At 50.8% G+C, this 22,561-nt stretch overlaps 1 protein-coding gene across 1 annotated transcript in view; it reads right to left on the reverse strand.

Annotated features, from left to right (window-relative positions):
- The window catches only part of SDK1 (sidekick cell adhesion molecule 1), a 2,988,580-nt gene that overhangs the window by 643,964 nt on the left and 2,322,055 nt on the right, over positions 1 to 22,561 (reverse strand). The gene's annotated exons all lie outside the window — the stretch shown is intronic.

Here is a 22,561-nt window from a genome sequence, read left to right on the forward strand (position 1 = left end):
GGTTGTAAAGCACCAATGCAAAAGGAAAGGTGGGCACAACCAAGTTAAATCAGGTTCAATATTGTAATGGTGTAGATTCCAAGGAGCAGACTGTACAAAGTCCAGAGACACCTGGACTCAACTATTGCCACAGCGAGAAAACTGAGCGGGACACTTAGCTAAACAGTCGCTCCCATGCTGTAGACCTAACAGGGTTACTGTAACCTTTGCAATGGCAGGGGTAAAACGCATCCAATATATAGTTCCACTCAGTTCTCTCCCTGTGGATGTAAAGCACAACCCATGAGACAAATGTGAAGCCTCAGTATAAGCCATGGACATGTAGTAAAGGCAACTGCAGGCTTTGTCTGCCCCAGCAATATTATCCATCTCTCCACACAATCTACAGCAATATTTCTTCATCACTTACTGACACTAAAGCATCAATTAAGAACCAAAACTAAAAATGCCTAAGGCATGCCACAACCATAGGTATAACACATGCACATTGCATAGTCAATGGCCCTCATTCCGAGTTAGGACTACACCATGGAGTAAATAGCTCCATGGTTGGCAACCATGGAGCTATTTACTCCATGGAATACCGGCATGGTGAATGGAGTAATTACCGGTCCATTCCAAGGTTGGATGGACCGGTAATTCCCCATTCACCATAGCCCTTCCCCATCCCCATTTCTGCCCCCATAGGGCTCAATGGGAATGGGGAAGGAGGTAATTACGGCACCGTAAATTACGGTGCCATAATTTACTCCAAGGTCACTTTGCGGGTCCCGTAATTTACTCCTGCTAAAAGCAGGAGGTAAAGAGGGACCCGCAAAGGGAACTCGGAATACGGAGGTAAGGGATTACCGCCATCGGTGCCCTTACAGGCGCCGGTAATCCCTTACCTCCAACCTCGGAATGACCCCCAATGACATTGAAATGCCCTGTGCCTGAAAACTCTACATTGTACGGCTAGTATAATATCTTTAACCCCTTAAGTGCCACGGACGAGTATGTTCATCCTTCTTTGCATAGACTTGCATAATAGCCTGGCATCTCTCCGAGTTATTGAACAACCACTTAAATTCTAAATATTATTAGCAGGCTATGTAATGCTCCTTCATTTTCCTGTTTGTTCACGCTATGATCTGCCGAAGGGCCACTCACTCCGCAGCACTTTGTGGTCATAACAATGGCAGGAGACGCTATACAAATGACGAGTAACATGACATAACACGAAATGTTTATCACTAAAAGCACTTCAACATACTTATGTCATTTCCTTTTAAACACTTCTGCCGTACTCCAGAAAGACAATCCCACTCATTTCAAAGGGTAATGTGCGGGGGAGGAGGAGTTCTTCCATTCATGTACTACATCCATAACGGGAAGTAAGGGAGGGAATAAGGAGCTGTATGGCTCCTCTAGGCTAATAACTTGCCGGCTTACCAGCATGGCAGCTATTCTTAATCTATTTTTAATATTTAGCCTGCCTCACATCTAGATAGAATATTGAAGATTCGCAAGTGCCACACTCGGATGGAATAGTGAATGAAAGCAAGCATCACACCAAGACATAATTGCAAGGACAGCAATGCCAATTAACCAATCCACTAACAATTTCACCCCTCTGCATACACCTCTCAAACTCTAACCAAACACAACCACAAACATATGAGTACAACAATCCACACAAACTTCACTACACTGCAACAACAAACAAACCACACATAGACTCGCACAACAGCACACAACGACTACTGACCGTAAAACACGCCAAACCCAGCCAACGGACCCACTGGGCTGAGGCTGCCAACAGCACATCACTGCTCCCTTGCACATTTCCAGTTTACTCCCACTAACTTGCCCCCCTTCACCTTTTTTTCCAGAGCCGCCAGAGCACCAGGGGACCACTCCAGTGGTGATAGTGCAGGGTACAAATATCCTTTAACATTAACACTTGATAATGTTGTTCAGTTTGTGTCTTAGCCCTACCAGTTTTGGCAGACAATGGAAGTATGTATGTGTGTACATTGGCCACACCACCTAACAAGAGCCCCCCGTCGTGGGGTACAGGGGCCGGTGAAATTAGGGAAGCTGGGGAGTACTGGCATTATTACCTTTGGGGATGGGCGCACCAAAGGTGTGACACCAGTGTGCCCCAGCTCTCACAAGCAGCAGGCAGCCCTTTCATTCAAGTCGCTACATGGTTGATGACTCTGTGCTCCGAAACAGGAGGAGGCTTGGAGGGCCCAGTCTTTCCTTTTGTTGCAGAGTAAAGAGTCATTACGCATCTTGGTGCCTCATTTAAGTGGCTTCATGCAGCGTGATGACTCTTTACTCAGAAACAAAAGGAGAGAATGGGCCCTCCAGTCCGCCTCCTGTTCAGAGTCATCTGGCAGCCGTGTAGTCAAAGCCACAGTTACACTGGCTTCCCAAGTGCTGACATTGCAGGCAGTCCATGTAAATCTGCAGCACTTTGGCTTCACAGCAGCCCGAGGAGTCGGCATGGCTGGGGCTAGTCAGGGTGGGCCCTAGCATAGCCCTGGCTCGGGAGCCCTTTCTGGAAGGTTGGCCCCGGCCCACTTAAAGCCCCGGATTTGGCCAAGATCGGCCAAATTAATGATGTGGGGAAGAAATATTTAGCACCCCTGGTCAGTCACTTTTACATCACCACCCCAGACTCCAAAGCACTAGAAACCACCTCATTAAATGGGGACCCTCAGTCTAAGTACACATATAGGGGACTAGTTCTTCTCTATATAGAAGATGACGCGGTAGTAGCATGCAAATCTTTGTGCTGTTACTGCTCTTATCCAAAGCATACATTCTCTTTTTTTATTTCCTTATTGTGCAACTTCGGCTGAAAGTAAATGTCCTTATATTGGCAGAGGGGTACGCAGAGAAGTCACGAAGGACCAGTTGTTTGATAAAAAATGTCCGAGTTTGTGCAGAATTTTTCCTGCATTGCTTGATTCTAAGAACCATGCAGTTTCTATGAACACATAGGTGGCTTCTGCAAAGCCGGGGAGCCTCTGGGCCCAGTGTGACAATAACTGCTCCTGACAATACACCGCTCTGCCCGGCAACCCTGTGCTCCTTTCCCTGCTCCTTCTAACAGTCCTAGCCATTGTGGTGCACCCTTAAAAAAGGGTTTGCCCGACCCTGTGCCCTATTTCAGAATAGTCTGAACTTAAAACACGCGCTTCTTTTATGGCCACTGCTTTCACCCACTTCCATTCCATTTTTGCATTTCACCCAGATCGCATTAGACATTTTCCAGCTCAATTTGCGCAATTTATGGGCTGATTCATGGAATAAATGTGCGCCGAAAAGGGGAGCGCAAGAGGGAAAATCGCAGCGCAAACGCGAAAATTGCAGCGCACGCGTGCCAAAGCCGCACACATCGATCCATGGAGTTAAGTGCGCATGTAAATCCTGGGATGTGCGCTAAAATCGTGGTTGGCGCATGCGGGCGCACACGTCATTAAAAGGCGTGCGCTACGCGCACAGGGAAAGCGCACATAGTGCAGCGCACACATCAAAAATGAGCGGAACACGCGGAATGGGGAACAACACGTGAAAATGTGGGCGTTACGGGGGAAGTACATGAGGTAAATGCCTGCAACGCCCACACGCGCGCCAACAATGCGTATTCATGGAATCGAACAGGGGAAAGGCGTGCGCCAAAAAAGACGAGCTTATCCGGAAACACGTACGCCAGCAGGAAGCAGGCGTAAGCGGGCCCGCGCAGCATAAAAGTGAGCGCAAATAAGCTCAGACGCTACGATGAATATACCGCTCCTCGCAGCAGTGGTCATGGGACACCGCAGGAGGAGGAGGATAGCCAGGCCCCGCATTATTTTACCCCGGACCAGCCTTTTTGGGATCCCTGATGACCAGGTGTATGGGAGGTACAGGTTTCCACCACACATAATCCTAGAACTGGTCTGTGAGTGGGAGGATGACCTCACATCACCCACCCTGGGCTCCCAAGCACTGAGCCCCTTAGAAAAGGTGCTCAATGTACTGCACTTCTTGGCTACTGGGTCATTTCAGCAGACAAGTGCCATAGTGGGGGGTGTCACAGGCCACGCAGTCACGCTGCCTACACCAGGTGTTGGCCATCATGACTACACGCCCCTCAGTCCGCAGGCACATATACATGCCCAGAACACCTGCAGAAAGGCAGGCCGTGGTCCAGGACTTTTACGGGGTGGCACCCTTCCCCAAAGTGCTAGGTGCCATTGATTGCACCCATGTGGCTCTACGTCCTCCCAGGGCCACTGAGCACATATATCGAAACCGCAAACACTGGCATTCAATCAACGTGCAGGTTTTATGTGATGCCAAGCGAATAATCACTTCAGTATATGCCAACTATCCAGAGTCAAGCCATGGTAGTTTCATTTTCAGAATGTCACCCCTAAACCGGGACCTGGAAGCTGGCCGGCATAGCGACACATGGATAATTGGTGAGTATAAATGCCTCTGCACATGCATGCATATCAGAAACTGAGAAGAGGGAAACCCCACTAATGAGAACCATTATCACCTCCCCAGGAGACAGTGCCTACCCTCTGAGCACCTACATGATGACGCCAATTCGGAACCCCACCACACCACTCGAGGTAAGATACAACACAGCCCATATTGCAACCCGGGGCACAGTGGAGCGCACATTCGGAGTGCTCAAGTCACGCTTTCGCTCCCTTGACCGCTCTGGTAGGCAGCTGCTATACGCGCCCCCAGTAGTGTGCAGGATCATAGTGGCAGCATGTGTCCTGCACAACGTTGCAACACGCCGGGCGTGCCGGTGGACATGGTGGTGCCCCCACATCCCCAACCACATGCACGCCCGCTGCGCATGGGAGGTGAAAGGGCACGTGGTGAGGCAGTCCGTACCCAGCTTGTGGCAAATTACTTCACCTAAAATCACACCCCTGCAGAGTGCACACAGCCCTGGAACATACCAGCTGACAATCAATGATGATGGCAAAAGGGACAGTCAACTGTCACAACCATACCAGCCTGAGAGTGTTCACCTGGAAGTGTCACATTGTGTGCATCCCTACCTACTCAAAGACACCCACTGCTGTGTCACAAAAAGACACACATTCATGCAGCAGGAAAGATTACCCCCTTGCAAAATACCACATCAAAATACTGCCATGTCACCCAACCCCTCCCCATCTCAGCTACCCAAAACAACATGGCATGGCATGCAATGTGAAAGCAACTAAATGAATGCTCAACACATGACACAAGTGTCACAAAGTGCAATGTTCCAAATGTAAACAGTCCACAGACAATATGCTCTCGGTAATCAATAAGAAACACCACACATGAACAAATACTTACCAGCAATACAATACATCAGTACAGGAAGAAAGCGTGGCAATATAAGACAGGAAAAAATCAAAGTAGTGCAAGTATCACAACCTGGCCAAGGCAGCACATCGACCCCTTCCAACTGCAGAGTGTTGCTGTCAGGCAAATGTGTCAGTGTACTGCATACAACATGAACTGCATCTGCAAAGGAGACGGCCTTGTGAAGACACGAAGAACCTACATGTAAATAAGGAGAAAGACATGGATGCACAAGCACATATCAATACACCATGCATTGTAGAATCCAACAACAATCCCCACTAGGGATGTACACAGAGTTTTGACTACAGACTGCCCACACAACTCATGGGAGCCCAATGTCACTGTGTAAGTTACTGTCACTTGATCACACCCTTTGCAAGCCCATGGAAAGGGGAAGCAGGAGGGGTGTGTGTGTGTGTCAGGAAACCAAGCATCTAACCCAAAGACAGAACAAGCCTGCATGTGCCCAGCTGGAATACACAGTGGATGCCCACGGGGCCACACAAAGCAACACACTGTAAAAAGAAAAATTTGAAAAGCAATATATCAAAAATGGCCATGAGTGGACCGGGGGTGTTGGGGGCCACCCAGGAGGCACGAGGTACAGGGCGCATCCCAACACCCACATGCATGGATGTTGGAGAAAAAAAAATACCTCCATGGGCTCATGGCCTGCACGGCTACGCTACAGTGTGAGAACTGCCGTCGCTCTCTTCACCCTCTGCTGCTACATCAGGAGGTGGCCGTGATATGGGAGGCAGCCCACGCAAAGCCCTGGTATGGTCCTCCATGGCAGCAAGCATGCGGGTTTGGAAGGTTTGGTTCTGCAGGATAATGGTACGGAGATCCCCATGCAGCACCTCACGGGTTGCCTGCATTTCTGCATGCATGGCCTCGCGTGATGCCCGGATCTCCGCACGGGTTGCCTGGAGCTCAGCTGAGAGTGAACGTGTGAGCTGCTCCAGCTGCTGTTCTGACCTAAAATTCCGGGAAGCCTCAAGTTCACTCAGAGTATCTCTGAGGAACCTGTGTTCTAACCTCAGGGCTTCCTTGTGGGCGTGTGACTCTACAGATATGGCTTCGCGCAGAGCCTCCAGTCCAGCCCGTCGGTCCCTGTTGGACGCCAACATGTCCTCCCTGTGTGAGTGGCAAATGGAGTCTGTTGCCTGCTGCTGGAGCTCCATCTGCCTTTCAGGGGGGAGAATGGAAGTGGCCACCCTATCCATTGCCTGAGCGATCATTTCACACGATGCTCCCTGTTGTGCTGCAATACTGTACATGGAGTTCTCCCACACTGTATTGCCTGGTGGCGCACAGCCACCGCGTTGACGGGCACCACACCTGTTTGGGGCAAGGCGATCTACACCTTGCTGTGATGGCACTGCCTGAGGCTGCAGGACTGCATTCCTCCTTTGATCTGCTGGCCCAGGAACAGGAGCAAACTTTGTGGAGTGTGACCCTGCATCCGTAACCGCCACAGGCGGACTTTCCAACACTGACATCCCCATAGAGGGGTCTACCCCTGGTGCAGGTGGGTTGGACAGAACAGCATCCCTGCCAGAAACACTCACCTGCGATGGCACATATGTCTCACTGTCCGATTAAGCACCTGAATCATAGAGGTCTGCGGAGGTGTACCCAGAGACACCCGTGGACAGTATGGTCTGCAGGATGAATGGGTTTTCACCCATCACCACCCCACGTCCTCCACTGGTGCCTGGTTGTGGCTGAGATCCCTCATGGGTCTGCACCACCCCCTCCTCCTCAACAGCATCAAGTGCCTCATCACCTGCAAAAACATGAAAGATAACAAATGGAAACAGGCATGAGCACCATAGCACACACATAGGCCTGACGAGACAGAGATCCAGTACATAAATCACACATGTCCCACATGAATATAACTCTGGCATGCATGCACTGTCAATGAGTTGGAAGGGGAGGCAAAAAGCACACACTGGGGACTCCAAGATGGAAAAGCAACACATGTGCAGCATGCTGGATTGCACTGGCAGCACACATTAGCCTGTGAGTGGCATGTCCAATACACATACATGACACATGCCATCACACAGATGTCATGTAGCATAGCCATGGTACATTTGGCAACTACAGCCATATGTTTGTGAATGAGTACTGTCACCCATCCATGTGAGATGGACATGATGAGATGAAACATGCAAAATAGTGTGACAAAATATGCATGTGCCACACACTGCAACACATCCAGTGTTCAGTTATTCAGTGATGGCAGGCAGATGAATACATCAATGGTTGGTCACTTCAACATGACAGAAGACAACAGTCATGTTCTACATTCAAACAGGGCCCAAAAATGAATGTGAGCAGGCCATTACTCAATCAGCCTGAATGGTTAAATCATTCCCATAACAAGGTAATCAATGTGGGCCATTGTGGGGTGTAATCTATGACAGAAGCATGTCACATATGTCGCAGTAGGGCAGAAAAATGCATCGTAAAAATGGCAAGGATTGAAACAATCAGGCTGAATGAACAGGAAAACATTATGAACAATGTTGTTGCAAGATGACAGTTTAAGGGCAACTGCAGTGATCTGGTGCAAATTGGCTACTGTGGTCAGAAGGGATACTGTCATACCCAAAACCATGTCTGGGGAATGGTTTGGAGGAAGCACATGGGTGACCCATACCAGTCATGACTACACACCCTCACCTGGCACTCAATCAGAACACATCACCCAAGCAACATACACATGGATTACACACACATGCATGGGCATTCACCGGACAATGCTTCAAGATCTGGTAGGTCTCCCATGCCTCGGATCTGTTCCTCTGTGACGAAGGTTCCAGTGACAGACTCATGTTCAGTGAGTTGGTCGTCCTCTGGTGGAGACCCTCCGCCAGTCACCAAAGTAGAGGCATGATTGGAGGCCAGCTTGTTCTTTGCTCTGCGTTTCAGATCATTCCACCGCTTGTAGCAATCATCAGCTGTGCGCCTCACAAATCCAAGGGCACTAATGTGGTCCGTGATGGTCTGCCAGTGGGCCGTACGTTGAGCAGGCGTAGTCTTGCACCCTGCAGTCACCACCATTTTGCGGCTATGTGCCAACACATAGGCCACAAGTGCATCTAGTTTGGCGCCATTGAAGATAGTCTTCCTTGACGTGCCGGAGTGTGTAGCCGTGTCTGGGGTCCCAGCCTGTAGTGCAAGAGCACCCTTCTTCCTCTTGGAAGGTGGTGCGGATCCTGAGTGGCTTACACCGCTCTGGTTGGTAGGGGCAGAAGCGCAGGTGGACTGGGTACTTGAAGTTTGCAAAGGCACAATGACCAAAGGTCTCGGTGCAGGCATTGGCTACAGGGTGATGTTGGCCTGACCAACGTCGGTGTGATGGACTTGGTCCTACACTGTCCCGGCTCGGAGACTCAGAGCTGGGGTGGATTGAGCTGCAGCTGCCCCTGCAGCCTCCTCACCCTGGCTACTTGGGGCAGCAGATGACATTGCTGCCCCAGATCCACATGGCCTGGTGACAGCAACTTTCACCGCCACACGTGGCTTAGAATTGGTGACCTGGAAGTCAGCCTGGGAGTCATCCTGTGCCGGTTCAGTTGACAAAATGGGCCGGTTTAACAAAGGCTGAGCTGGGATGGTGTCAGCCACATTTCCCACAACCATTGAGGGGGGCATAGGTGGCCCCGATTGGTCCTCCACACACTGGCCTCTTGGGACACCCTGCACATCCTGGTCACATCCCCCTACCGCGGCCACCTTTTGGAGGTCAGCCACCTTTGCCTCCCTTACTGCCTGGTCGCCTCCCAACCATGGCACTGATGTTGTTGTGCGTATGGGAGTTGCAGTAAACAATTGTCCTGGGCAGTTGGGGTGAAAGGGGTAGGGTACTAGATGGAATTTGTACCCTAGTGCTCTAGCAAGGCTGTCTGTGACCCCTGGGGGAAGATGACGGGTCACGCAATGCACAGGCACCCCAAAAAACAAAGGTAAACGTGCATGCAACCCCTGGTAAACCACGTGCGTGGAAAAATGAACCCGCACTACGCCGGGCACCCAGAAACACAAATATAAGCGTATGCGTGTTACACGCAGCCTACAATGACCTCTGAAGGGGTACGCGACACACGGGGGCAACCACAGTTGGTAAATACGTGCACGACTCACCGCCTGCCTGGAATAAGAACGTGAAAAGGACACGCGTTGGCAACAACCCTGCCAAAAGAAGAAATTAACGCAGTCTGAGGAAACAGAGAGTACGAACTGGAACCGTTGTGAAGTAATCGCGTGTGAACCGACAAGAAGTACAAGTATCACCCGCTCGCTCTCCACAAAAAGCATATACAAGAAAAAGGCGTCCTACACATACCTTTTAAGCCAGCCCACACATGCGACGTCACTTAGGCGCCTACGCGCTAAGGGCCTTTCCTCCAATCACACGCAGTGATACCCGGACGTGCACTTTTTTCACGTGTACAATAAACATGCACCCGTGTTGTGGGAAACGCGCGCGTGCGTAACATCACAGACGCGCTTACACGATTAGGTCCTTTCCTCGATTTACACGCTGACGTGAACCTTTTTCACATGCCAAATCACTCCATATCAAGCTGGCCACGCGACAACACAAGGAAGACCATGCTCCTGCCCAAAAGGCCATTTTCCCGTCCCCCAGAACCCCGAGCACGCTCCCACCTGCCATCTGCTGCTGCCTGCCTGCCGCCCACGTGCCCTGCTATTTGGTGCCTGCACGTCAGCCATCTGCAGGGGTGCAGTTGCTGTGACCACCCCTGCTGGAACAGAAGACTCCCGACTGAGATACCATTGCTCCACAGCCCAGCCCCAGGACCCAGTTGCCCACCCACACCTGCCTCTGGGGTTGCCATGTCAGACACAACACCATCTGGCACCACTGGCAACCCCCAGCCAGAGTGCCAGAGGGCTACCAGCTTCAGTGCCAGTGAAGTTGGTATCCTGGTGGAGAAAGTCCTGGGGCAGTATGATGCCCTCTTTGGAAGTTTGCGCGACGACAATGAAGGACGGAAAAGGATCTGGATGGACATCGTGACTGCCATCAACGAGGAGGGGGTGGCACTCCGCGACATTCTACACGTCTAGAAGCGCTGGGAGGACTTCAGGTCCAGGACCCTCAAACAAGGCCCGGCGCCTCTTGAAGGCAGCGGATGCCGAGGGGTTCTGGGTCCACCTAACCGACAACCAAATGAGGGTCCTTGAACGTGTACGCCCAGCGCTCCACGTCCAGGTCTTTGAGAGGCAGACCCGTCTGGAGTCGAGCGGTAAGTGTACATGGTTTCTGATTTGACGCTGTGCGTCTTGTGGTGTGCCAGAGGTGTGCAGGTTGCACATATGTCTTTGTAGGGCCAAATATGGATGCGTATGTACAGGGACTTGTACCTGCCACATGTGATTCCTCTCATGTGTGAGACACATCGATGGTGTATATGTTGGCAAGCATGATGGACAAATGCATGTGTGGGTGCACACATGTTGAAGTTATATGTATGTACTGTGGCATGGTTGTGGTGTCACACATGGATGCTGGTTACTGCTGCATGTATCTGCACTATGTACATGTGCATTTGTGTGTATTTGACAAGTGTGCAACTGTGATGCAACATGGATGCATGTGACACTGACATGTAGAAGGCTGAATGCCAGATGAGACATGGATGTCAATGTCATCACTGCGACAGGTGGTGGAGATGTACAGATGCATGTAAGTCTGGTGGCGTGTGTGCATGTGTTCTGCACTCCCCGTGTTGCATGTGACGTCAGGCTCACCTTCGGCTGCTCGTGCTGTTGTTTGTGTATGGATGGTGCTGCCTGGTGCAATATTCCTTTTGATTTGCTTATGTGTGTGAGTTGAAATGACATGTGTGCTGGGGAGTGTGATGCCATGTCTGAAGTTTGACACTGCCACTCATGTACAACTGTCATGTGTGCATCAGTCCATTCTACAGTGCCCTGATGCCTGTGTTCTATCTCTCCCAGTCTGCAGCGTCAACTGATGAAGAGGGCGGAGAGGGTGCTGTGGAGCAAAGCGGCAGGGATAGCACCGCCAGCCGGAGACGCAAGGCCCGGCTCCCCTCCCAGGTTGTCATCTCGTCAGGAAGTGAGGAGTCTGGTGCCACGTCCCAGGCCGCAGCTGCCGAGGGTAGGTCCAAGAGGCAGAGGTGGACTCCTCGGCAGCAGGAGGGGCAGCTGAGACCCCACAGGGTCCGACAGAGAAAGATGGCACAGAGTCATCCAGGTTGGTGGGGGATTGGTGGAGGAGGAGGCCGTGGAACGGCACACATGGGGTCTGGGGATTCCACTGGTGCTAGTGGTGCAGTGCAGGGGCAGGGACAGGAGGCAGCACAGGCCGCCGCGGAGGTGCCTGTGTGTAATCCTGTCCCCGATCCTGTGACTGCATCATCCGGCACCAGCAGGGATGCCTACGTCCAGACCCATTTTCAGGGAGGGGATGAGCGCACACCAACTGGCCTTCCTCTCCCTGCGGACGTGGCAATCCGGGACCGGGTTGAGCCTGTCCTGGCTGGGATAGCGTTGCATCAACGGGACATGCAAGGTGACCTGCAGTGTTTTCGTGAAGACAATGCACGTCATCTCAGATGCCTCTTTGACTGCGTTGACCTACTGGGACGGGTCACCAGTGCTGGATTCCTCCGTGTGCTGGACCTTCTTCCGACCCCCTCCTCACCTGAACCCCCTATGTGCCAGTCGTCCTCCATGCCATCTTCCCACCCATGTATCACCTGGGTACCCTGTGGAGCTGTCTCTGACCCAGCGGCCAGGCTGGTGGAGGAGACATCCCTGCCACAGTCGGGAGTCGGACGTTCAGCAGGGGTGGCCACCACAACAACTGCACCCCAGCCGGAGGAGGACGTGCAGGCAGCAAGAGCCAGGGCACAGGCACAGCAGCAACATGGTGGGAGCAATGATGGCTCGGGCCCTCAACATCCGAGGGGCAGGCATCGGCCAGAGGGCAGGAGGACCCAGGATTTGGAGTGTCTTCCGTGTGGCAGGGGTTGGGCCAGGGCATGGGTGCGGAGCGGCGGCGGGCGGAAGAGGCACGGCTCACAATGGTCAGGGCGGAGAACTCCATCCGGAGGGCGTTGAGGTGGACGAGTGCCTCGAGGTACTTCGTAGGGAGTTGGAGTTGAACATGGCATCGTCCCTGTGAACACTCGGGGCCATGGAAGAGGACCGCCTCCAGGACATAGAGCAGGAGTTCGATGATGCCCTGGCCCGGGAAATCCAAAAGTGAGCCGTCGGACTAGCCTGCCGCCATTGTATATAGTTTTTTGTGTTAGGTTTCATTTTCGTTTTGCTTTATTTTGGGGTGATTGGACTATGCCCCACACTTTTGTATATAGTTATTTGTTAGGCAGTTTCTTTGATAGGTTTCATTTCTTTCGTTGGGCTCATGGACCCTTTGAAAATTCGTTGTACATAGTTGAACATTGGATTTTTGAGAACTTTTTTTGGGAAATCACCATGGATCAATGGATTTTACATTTTACGTTTAAGTTTGGACGATTTTTCTTTTGGATTTCTTTGGATTGGTTCTACTTTTCATTTTATTATGTTTTGGACATGCATTTCATTTCATGTTTGACATTTTTTTATGCTTTCATTTCATTACATTCATTTTGTTCATAATACATTTAGATATTTTACTTCCATGTGTGGGATTCGCTCATTGAGTTCATGCATGTCAAAATGTGGGTTCACACATTCAAAGGCACCCAGTGTGTGTGACAGACATGTGTTGATGTACATAGTTGACTTTTGGTTTGTGTCATGAGATAGGCATGTCAGTGTGGGGTGGATTGGGAAATTCATTGCGACTCAAGACTGGGGTGGTGTGCTGTGGGATTTTGGTGGACATTAGGCCCATGATTGGGCATCTTCATGACGTGTTGGGGGGGGACATGAGTCGGGGCCTGGGGTGAGTGGGAGTGCAGGGGGACATGAGTCGGGGCCTGCTGGCAGGTGCCCGTCAATGCTGGGGGGGTGAGGGTGCAGGGGGGCATGAGTCGGGGCATGCTGGCAGGTTCCCGTCAATGCTGTGGGGGTGGGGGTGCAGGGAGACATGAGTCGGGGCCTGCTGACAGTTGCCCGTCAATGCTGGATGGGTGGGGGTTCAGGCGGACATGAGTCGGGGCCTGCTGGCAGGTGCCCGTCAATGCTGGGGGGCTGGGGGTGCAGGGTGACATGAGTCGGGGCCTGCTGGCAGTTGCCCGTCAATGCTGGATGGGTGAGGGTGCAGGGGGACATGAGTCGGGGCCTGCTGGCAGGTGCCCGTCAATGCTGGAGGGGTGGGGGTGCAGGGGGACATGAGTCGGGGCATGCTGGCAGGTTCCCGTCAATGCTGGGGGGGTGGGGGTGCAGGGAGACATGAGTCAGGGCCTGCTGGCAGTTGCCCGTCAATGCTGGATGGGTGGGGGTGCAGGGGGACATGAGTCGGGGCATGCTGGCAGGTGCCCGTCAATGCTGGGGGGGTGGGGGTGCAGGGGGACATGAGTCGGGGCCTGCTGGGAGGTGCCTGTCAATGCTGGGGGGGGTGGGGGTGCAGGGGGACATGAGTCAGGGCCTGCTGGCAGGTTCCCGTCAATGCTGGGTGGGTGGGGGTGCAGGGGGACATGAGTCGGGGCCTGCTGGCAGGTGCCTGTCAATGCTGCGGGTGTGGGGGTGCAGAGGGACATGAGTTGGTGATCACTCATGCAAGGTGACATGTGGCCTGGCTGGGTGGCATGCCCATGGTGGATGGGCTGCCTGCGGGACATGACCAGGGGTGCAGGGTCCCTGTGGTGTGGGCTGCCTGCAGGGGCTGTGGAGGGGGTAGAGGGCACACCTGGGAGGACCCACACTGCCAATTCACGTGTGAAACACCCTGTGCACCCCACTGAATTCACGTACCCCGCTCTGCAAGCGATATCGCGTGTGAGAGTATCCGCGCACCCCTAAGAATACACGTACCCCGCTCTGCAAGCAGAATCGCGTGTCAAACTCCCAGCGCACTCCAGAAATACACGTACCCCACTCGCCCAAGGCCTATCGCGTGTGAGACTCCCCGCGCACCCCACTGGATACACGTACCCCGCTCTGCAAGCAAAATCGCATGTGAAAGTACCCGCGCACCCCTCACAATACACGTACCCCGCTCTGCAAGCGGAATCACGTGTGAAACTCCCCGCGCACCCCAGAAATACACGTACCCCGCTCGCCCAAGGCCTATCGCGTGTCAGACTCCCCGCGCACCCCACTGGATACATGTACCCCGCTCTGCAAGCGAAATCGCGTGTGAAAGTACCCGCGCACCCCTCACAATACACGTACCCCGCTCTGCAAGCGGAATCGCATGTGAAACTCCCCACGCCCCCCAGAAATACACGTACCCCGCTCGCCCAAGGCCTATCGTGTGTGAGACTCCCCGCCACCCCACTGGATACACGTATCCCACGTACCCGCTCTGCAAGCGAAATCGCGTGTGAAAGTACCCACGCACCCCTCACAATACACGTACCCAGCTCTGCAAGCGGAATCACGTGTGAAAGTACCCACGCACCCCAGGAATACTTGTTCCCCGCGCGCGATTGCAGTGTAGCGGCCCTGTTAGCTGGTCCAGGGTTAGCGCGACCCTTTGCGCTGCATTGGGGATTTCAATGGTTTTTCCTTGCGCAAGGGGCATTCTTGGGGGCGTAACTGGCGCTGCGGGATGTTCTCTGCGCCAGCGCTAAAATGGCTTGCCAATTCCATGAATACGTGGTGCGCCAGAATGCTGTTTAGTGCACACGGCTGGCGCACGCTCCCTCTCTGCGCTGCTCACGTGCGCTGCCTCTGCGCTGAAATCTATGAATTACCCCGTTAGTGACTGGTGGCAGGATTTGTCTGTGACACCTTCTCCCTAACGTCGAATGGCAGCCTCCATCCATCGCATCAATGTCGCCTCAAGTCTGACGCGTCGCTCCCCGGGCAAAACTGTCTTCGTAATTTGGTCGGTTACTTATAGCTTTTCAGGGGTTGACTGTAGGGCCAAACATGGCCTCTGGCCACTGTAGCAGCGAAAAAAGAAAAACATAAGGCCCGCATCCATTCCCCTTCCTCTGAAGAGCAATGGCGCTGGGCGCAATTGGCTCCAGCACGCGAAGCTGAGGAAGCCATCTGCAACTACTCGGCAAGGACTAGTGTCGCAGAAGATCTCAGCACAATCACACTCACAGAATGTCAACAAGATTTACAGGACTTACAACAGCACTGTTTTATATTAAATACAAATCTATGTCTGGCAAGACTTGCAAACTTAATAAAGAATGTACAAGGCTCTGTAAGGAAGAGAAGGCAACACAGTGGGCGCTCAACTAAACTGGAAACTTCCATTTTCTTTACCTGCTTCCTTTGACCTCCATTTTGTCAGCTTCCTTCGAGCAGACTCTACAGGGGCATATCTGCCACTATTCATTTTGGCAACAAATTACAAACTGAAATACTACTCAGGAGACAGTAATAATCCCCTAAATATGAATACTTTCTTTTTTTAACTAAATAAGGTAAGTTAACAGCACACACAAAGAGGAACGAGCATCCCTTGTTAAGACGAAAGCGAGTTTATTTTTTGAAGTTTAAGAATACAGCTGTTGATATCTCTGGCTCGGAAAGTTCAGAAAGTCGGACTTTAACATTGTTAAGTGTTTTTTCTTTGATTGCGACAATGTTTATTTTTTTAAATAATAGAAGGCTTAAAAAAAACATTTCAGTTCACAGAGATGCATAAATGTCAAACTTAAGATAATGTGGCATAGGACCATTCAAAACCCGATTTGGAGACGGGACTTGGGCGGCACTTTTTCACAGGCTCAGGGCAGGTGCGTCTCGTAAGGGTTTACAGTAACTGCGCAAATGACGCTCTGGGGCAGTAGCACAGAAACTTTGCGCCCGCCCAAGTGCCATTTTTTTAATGTTATTAGCACTAGAACAAAAGCTTCCCTAGAGCTAAGCATTTTTCAAGGCATTTTTGCATCGGGGCAATGTTTGGGTTATGGCTGGTAAGTAATGGCAGGAGCAGTAGGGCGACCTTTGCCCTGGTGCATAGATACATTAAAAGAAAGCATGCTTAGTCTAGTGCTAATATCATTCCATATGAGAACGAGGGCAACATTTGCCCAGGTTCAAAAGCGGCTCGAAGGAATGTTTGTGTTGAGCTCTAAAATCAGGAAAACGTGCACCTTCGCCGGTGCAGAGTTTCTGTAATGCAACCTCTGCCATGTGACGTGCCACTCACACAATGGAAAGGGCTGGTTGCACTATATCCCTCCTATACATGTGGCTCACGGATATAAGATGCACTCTGTCACGGCCCCCATAGGGTCGGCCAGTGGGAGCGACATGCACAAACAGAACACAGGAAGGGTGGTGACGATTTAAATATAAAGAAGGGAGAGTGCCAGGATCCAATGGGCATGTTGTAAAGGTACATTTGGCCGAGTGTATTGTTATCGAGCAAACATTGATGGCATCTTTTGAAAAATGCGGGTTCCATTTCAAGAAGTAACACGGAGAAGAAACTCATCGTAATAAAAGCAGTCGGGTATATGGATGGGTGGGTGGCATGGATGGCTGGACGGACGGACAGATAGGAAGATGGACGGAGGGAGGTGGGGGGTTACACAGCAGACATGATTTTGTGAATAGGGGATGGATTTTGGTGGATGAATGGAAGAACCTTGGTGGATTGGTGAGTGGATGGATGGTCGAAGGGGTTTGGTGGAGGGGTGAAAGAGGGTTGGTTGATGGGTGTTTTTGGAAGATTAATATGCAAAGGGATGGGATTTGCAGATATGAGTCTGGGTAGACGGGTTTATGGGGATTGATGGGCAGCCATGTTTTGAAACAAACATAAATAGTAAGAACTACTGCTGGAACAAAGGTATGTGTGAGCTGGAACACTCAAGTGTGGGTGGCCCAAGGTCCTAAAGGCAGCCTAGGGCACTTCGGGTGGGTGGCTCAAGGTACTAATAGTGGCCTAGGGCACTCCAGGGTGGGTGGCCTAAGGTACTAATGGTGGCCTAGGGCACTCAGGTGTGGGTGGCCCAAGGTACTAAAGGCAACCTAGGACACTCAATTGTGGGTGGCCCAACGTACTAATGGTGGCCTAGGGCACTCCAGGGTGGGTGGCCCAAGGTACTAAAGGCAGCCCAGAGCACTTCAGGGTGGGTGGCCCAAGGTACTAATGGCGGCCTAGGGCATTCCAGGGTGGGTGGCCTAAGGTACTAATGGCGGCCTACGGCTCTCCAGGGTAGGTGGCCTAAGGTACTAATGGTGGCCTAGGGCTCTCCAGGGTGGGTGGCGTAAGGTACTAATGGCGGCCTAGGGCAGTCAACTGTGGGTGGCATAAGGTACTAATGGTGGCTAATGTCGGCTTAGGACACTCAACTGTGGGTGGCCTAAGGTACTAATGGTGGCCTAGGGCACTCCATGGTGGTGTGAAACACCTAATGGCAGCAGAAGGCACTCCACGGTGACCACAGGCACCTATGGGTGGTTATTTGTACCTGTTAGCATCCATGGATGAGGGTGGAATATTAAGCACTCCCATGGTGAGTCAGGGGTGGTCATGAGCATGTACAGGTGGGCCTGGCGGCCTAGGGCACTCACATGTGGCCTGGACCTCCAAAGGATGGCCTTGTGCATCTAGGAGTGCACTGAAGAGCGCCACGGTCCTTCATGTGAAACTTCAAGGGTAGCCTACGGTAGTCAAGTGTGGCTTGGCACACTTATGGATGACCTAATGCGCTGAAGGGTGGTCTAGGGCTCACCCCCAGCATGCCGTTCAGATGTTCCAGTTTAATGGCGCTTTAGAGGACTATCCACCCAACCATAAAACGCGCACCGTTGAGTAGTGATGCCGGGCAGCGTCTTCAACTGTTGCCAAGGACATTGCATCAATAATCCAGGGTGCTTTTGCTAGTAACGGAAATTGATCCCCATCACAAAGGCGTCCCATAAAATAAAAAATTCAGAAGCAGAGCAAAAGGCTTCCATCAAAATAGATCCCTCGCTGCCCAAAGAGACATTTGAGCAACAGGCAAAGCGCGAAAGACAAAAAGAAAGAAACAAAACACGCTGGTGAATTTGATTCTTGGAATAGCGAAAATGTTGAAAGATTGAGAGAAAATTGTGAGCATGCCAATGCAACATGCTGGTGAGCGAGGCCGCTTGCTACCAGCAAACTGATGGCAAAGGCACTCGTGTGTTCAGTGCTAGGCAAGTGTTCAGTGCTTGGATGCGCTGATATGACCCTAAAACTTTGTGCTCAGTGTATCTCGCTGTGTCCTGCAGGCGAAAGATTAATCGTAGTGAATGGCGGGTACGCGCAGTTGGCAGAGCACAAATGGACCACAGGTGCATAACAATGAGCATTGGACCACGCCTGGCAAAGACCTGGGCATGACTTTGGGGCATGTGGCGGACCGAAAACCTAAGCAGCGGCTTCACCCAAGCCAGCTTTGTCAGAGCTCTGACTGATTCATTCCAAGCGGCCTAAGCGGCGAATCTTCCAATCCGCCATGCAGCGCTTGCAAACTTTCTGGCAAGCCTTGTCCTCGAGCCGCTGTCTAACTGAGACTAACGACCAGTAGAGTTTGAGAAATAATTTTCTGGTGATCTGGAGTAAATCCTCCCCGCAGAAGCAGTGCATCCAATCAGAAGCTGTCCATACACATCCAGGTGCTCATAGATCAGAGTTTAGCCAGGGAGGGGGACCATGCTGGAATGAGCGCAATGGGCAATTTAAAACAGCTGACTAGCTGCTCTGCCTCCTCCATTTTCTCCCACCTATTACATGCACCATTTTTTGTTAAGAAGTAGTAAATGATGTGGGCAACCATCAGCGATGATGTAGTGGCTTCCAAAATCACTTTAGTGTGTCTCCAAGCCATAATACTCATAGCCATGCCGAACAATCTGCCGCTTTGTTGGGCCTCTTGGGTTGGAGCAAGCTTGTGATCATTAGTTGCTGTCTGCAATGCATAGGACATTATGTATGGGGTGTATGCTGTCGGGCCTAGTCGGTACCTTTTGTTCCATTTCATGTCAACTTTGCTGAGTGTTATGTGTTGCGTAAAGCATTCGGTTTCCCTCGCGGGACAATTTGGGGTGACGTTATACAATATGGCAGAGTACAGTATGGGACCATTCATTTATGTGTGACATGATATAGAGCCTCACTTTAAAAAGGAGGGGTGGTAAACCAAGGCGTATTACCTCTCTGCCCCAGCTTGATCCAGTGACAAGGCTGAGGAGGGGCATGGAACGGACACAAGATCTCCACTGTCTTGTCAGTGTGTGTTTCATTTCACACCTGCATTACATTTGCATGCAGGTGTGAAGCAAATGCATTCCTATGGAATCCACCTTGGTTTTGCATCTGGTCAGAACCATGTGGATTCCGTAATAATCCATTAGTAAACACGTAGGCTGAATTATTTTTTGGCACGACGTCGGGGGGAAATGAGAGCCAGTTTGCTTTGCTCTTACGCTTTCCATCTCCGTTCCGACTTGTGAATATTTCAAGTTGCATGCAGAGGACCCCGCCATTCATAAACGCAACCGTTGGTGGTTGCAATTATTTCATTAAAAATATCCCTGAGATTGTTTAGAAGTAGTATGATGGCTTACACCTCTAATGTTTAATATACTATTTGGTGTAACGAGAACCTCCTAATTATTTATGCTTCTGCTTATGAAACACATGGAAAGTCATTTTTATAAAAACATGCAAATTGCACGTAGGGGACCGTCAACATTGACGGCTGGGTCCACTGAATGCAATTTTAAACATAAACAATGAATAGTGTACAAGTAAAGAATAAAACCAGACTAAATCGCCTTGCTCTTCACTTTAAATCTACTTTTCAACACCTTTTCAACAAGCTTCAAAACAATTCCATCCGATTTCCCCACAAGCGCAGAGCCGCATCTAAAGACCTTGGATTTGATTATGTTTTGTTGTTGAATGATTTAACTCGAGTTTCGTTCTTCAAAAGTTGTTAGGTGTTCAGTTTATTGAATTGGGATACGGGTTCCATTCACTATGCAAAAAACATCGCAAAAAAGGACGGCTCCATAAAAGCGTCACAGAAAAGACACTATAAACTAGGGGGAGCAGTCCTGAAAGCAACTCCCCGCATCGCCGCACACAATCCCCCCTCCTCATTCGGGGCGTAGTTCCATGCGGCCTGCTCTGCAGCAGAAGTAACTGCAGAGGCAAAAAATCCCTCCCGCGCATGCGCACCAGCGCCTTGGTGTATGGCGCTCTATAAATCAATCAATCAATCAATCAATCAATCAATCAATCAAAGCCGCAGTAAATAATGCAATGCTGCATTAATCACTTTGACAAGCGGCGGCAGCGAGAGAGCCCAAAAAAGACACAACATCAAGAGTAAAAAAGCTCCATTAAAAACACCGGCATGTACTCAAGCCCCTTAAAACTGGTTGCAAGCAAGAGGAGCTGACAACTGGCCAAGCAACAACACGTGACCAAATTCCCCTCACTACTCTCTAGAAATGCCAGGCGAGCAAGGTCAAGGCAAACGTTCTGAAATTGAGTTAAAGTAGTTCAATTCTGCATGACAATATCTCCAATCACTTTTTACCTTTTTTAAAAATTCAATTTATAGTTAAAACATATCAGCGGAATCGTGGAGGGGAGATAAGAAAATGGGAAACAAACAATTGCTTCAGGAACAGCAGCTCCACTGAGCGGATAACTCCTCCGAAACTGCCTCGTGGTGCAGGGAGAGAGGGTTTGAACAAATAATCCCAGAATAATGCATTACTGAAATCGCGTAAAGCATTAGACACTGAAAGGGATCCAGGCCTCCGGGGGAGGGGTCGTCTGATTGCGCATCCTGAGAGGCGGATGTGCCCTCTTGGCATCAGGTACACTGCCCACGCTCTCCTCCGGTGCCATGTCCACAGAGTGCTGTATGGCCCTGCTGGGAAACATGCAGCTCCTCAGAGCAATGTGTCAGGTGCGCCCGGCTCCTCAGGGCATGTGTAGGGACTGGAATATGAATTCCCCGCCTTAATATGGGTTGCCATGCATGGTTCTTATCGGGCCACAGCAGGTTCCCGCACGCAGGTTAGCAGCTGATCTCCAAATTCCTCCTTGATGGGATGGCATGGCCAAATGTTGCTGCTCCATGTCCGTACATGCCAACTTTGCTACGGAATCCATTCTCATCTGCGTATATCTGCTCCGTGGTTACCCTAGATTCATTGTCGCCAGCGTTATGTTGGCCTCTTGTTCTCAGCATATTAAGTTGTTGCCCAGGGTAATGCTGATGTCCACAGCGTTTGCTTGCCCTGATATCCAATGGAGTAACTTTGCTGAAAATGTTGGGAGGGACATAACAACTGAAGGAGAGGGGTGGGCTGAAAGGAGGGTGGATAGTGGCTCTGAGGGATCGTTTCGGCCAAATTGTTGAAAAGAATTTGGTCAAATGGTATATTTAACCGCATTCAGTCACTACCATTAGATCGAAGCCGAAGATACCAAACATGAAGAGTTGGCTTTCGCGGTTGCTGGGGTGTCCCCCGCTTCCTCAGCATTGGTGGCAGCGTCAGATCCGACCCGCGTTAAAGGGATGGATGTGACGCTGCAGGTTACAGGAGAGGCAGCGGATGGAGAAAAGGTAAGTGGGGGGGTTTATGGGTGTACTGATGGTTTGAGGGGATATGGGTTTGTTTTTTTGGACCGAGGCAAAAACGTATTCACAGCGAAAATGACTACGGTTAATTCTGCCGTGATTTTGTACGTCAGTCAAACAGCCTAAATCCCTGAGGGATAACACTAAACTACTACACCACAAGAGTCCATTGCTGACGCTCTGTTACAACTTTCATAAGACTGGTGGCGTATATTTAAAATTCAATTGGGCCCTTACACATCTTCAGCCAGCCTGCCATGCACCCAGTGACACAATATAACATTCAAAAACTTAATTCCACTAAAACATAAAAACAATGCATTATTTATCATTTAATTCAGACACAAAAGTCAACACACATATCCTTGCACACACTCTCACACACAAATGCACCCAGCACCTCCATTGACATACACTGTGTGCACACAACATTTATATGTACATTTACAATAACACATGTAAACAGTGGCGTAACGTCC

The sequence above is a fragment of the Ambystoma mexicanum genome, chromosome 2q, assembly GCF_040938575.1.
Source record: "Ambystoma mexicanum isolate Mex_15411 chromosome 2q, UKY_AmexF1_1, whole genome shotgun sequence".
In the NCBI taxonomy this organism is placed as follows: domain Eukaryota; kingdom Metazoa; phylum Chordata; class Amphibia; order Caudata; family Ambystomatidae; genus Ambystoma; species Ambystoma mexicanum.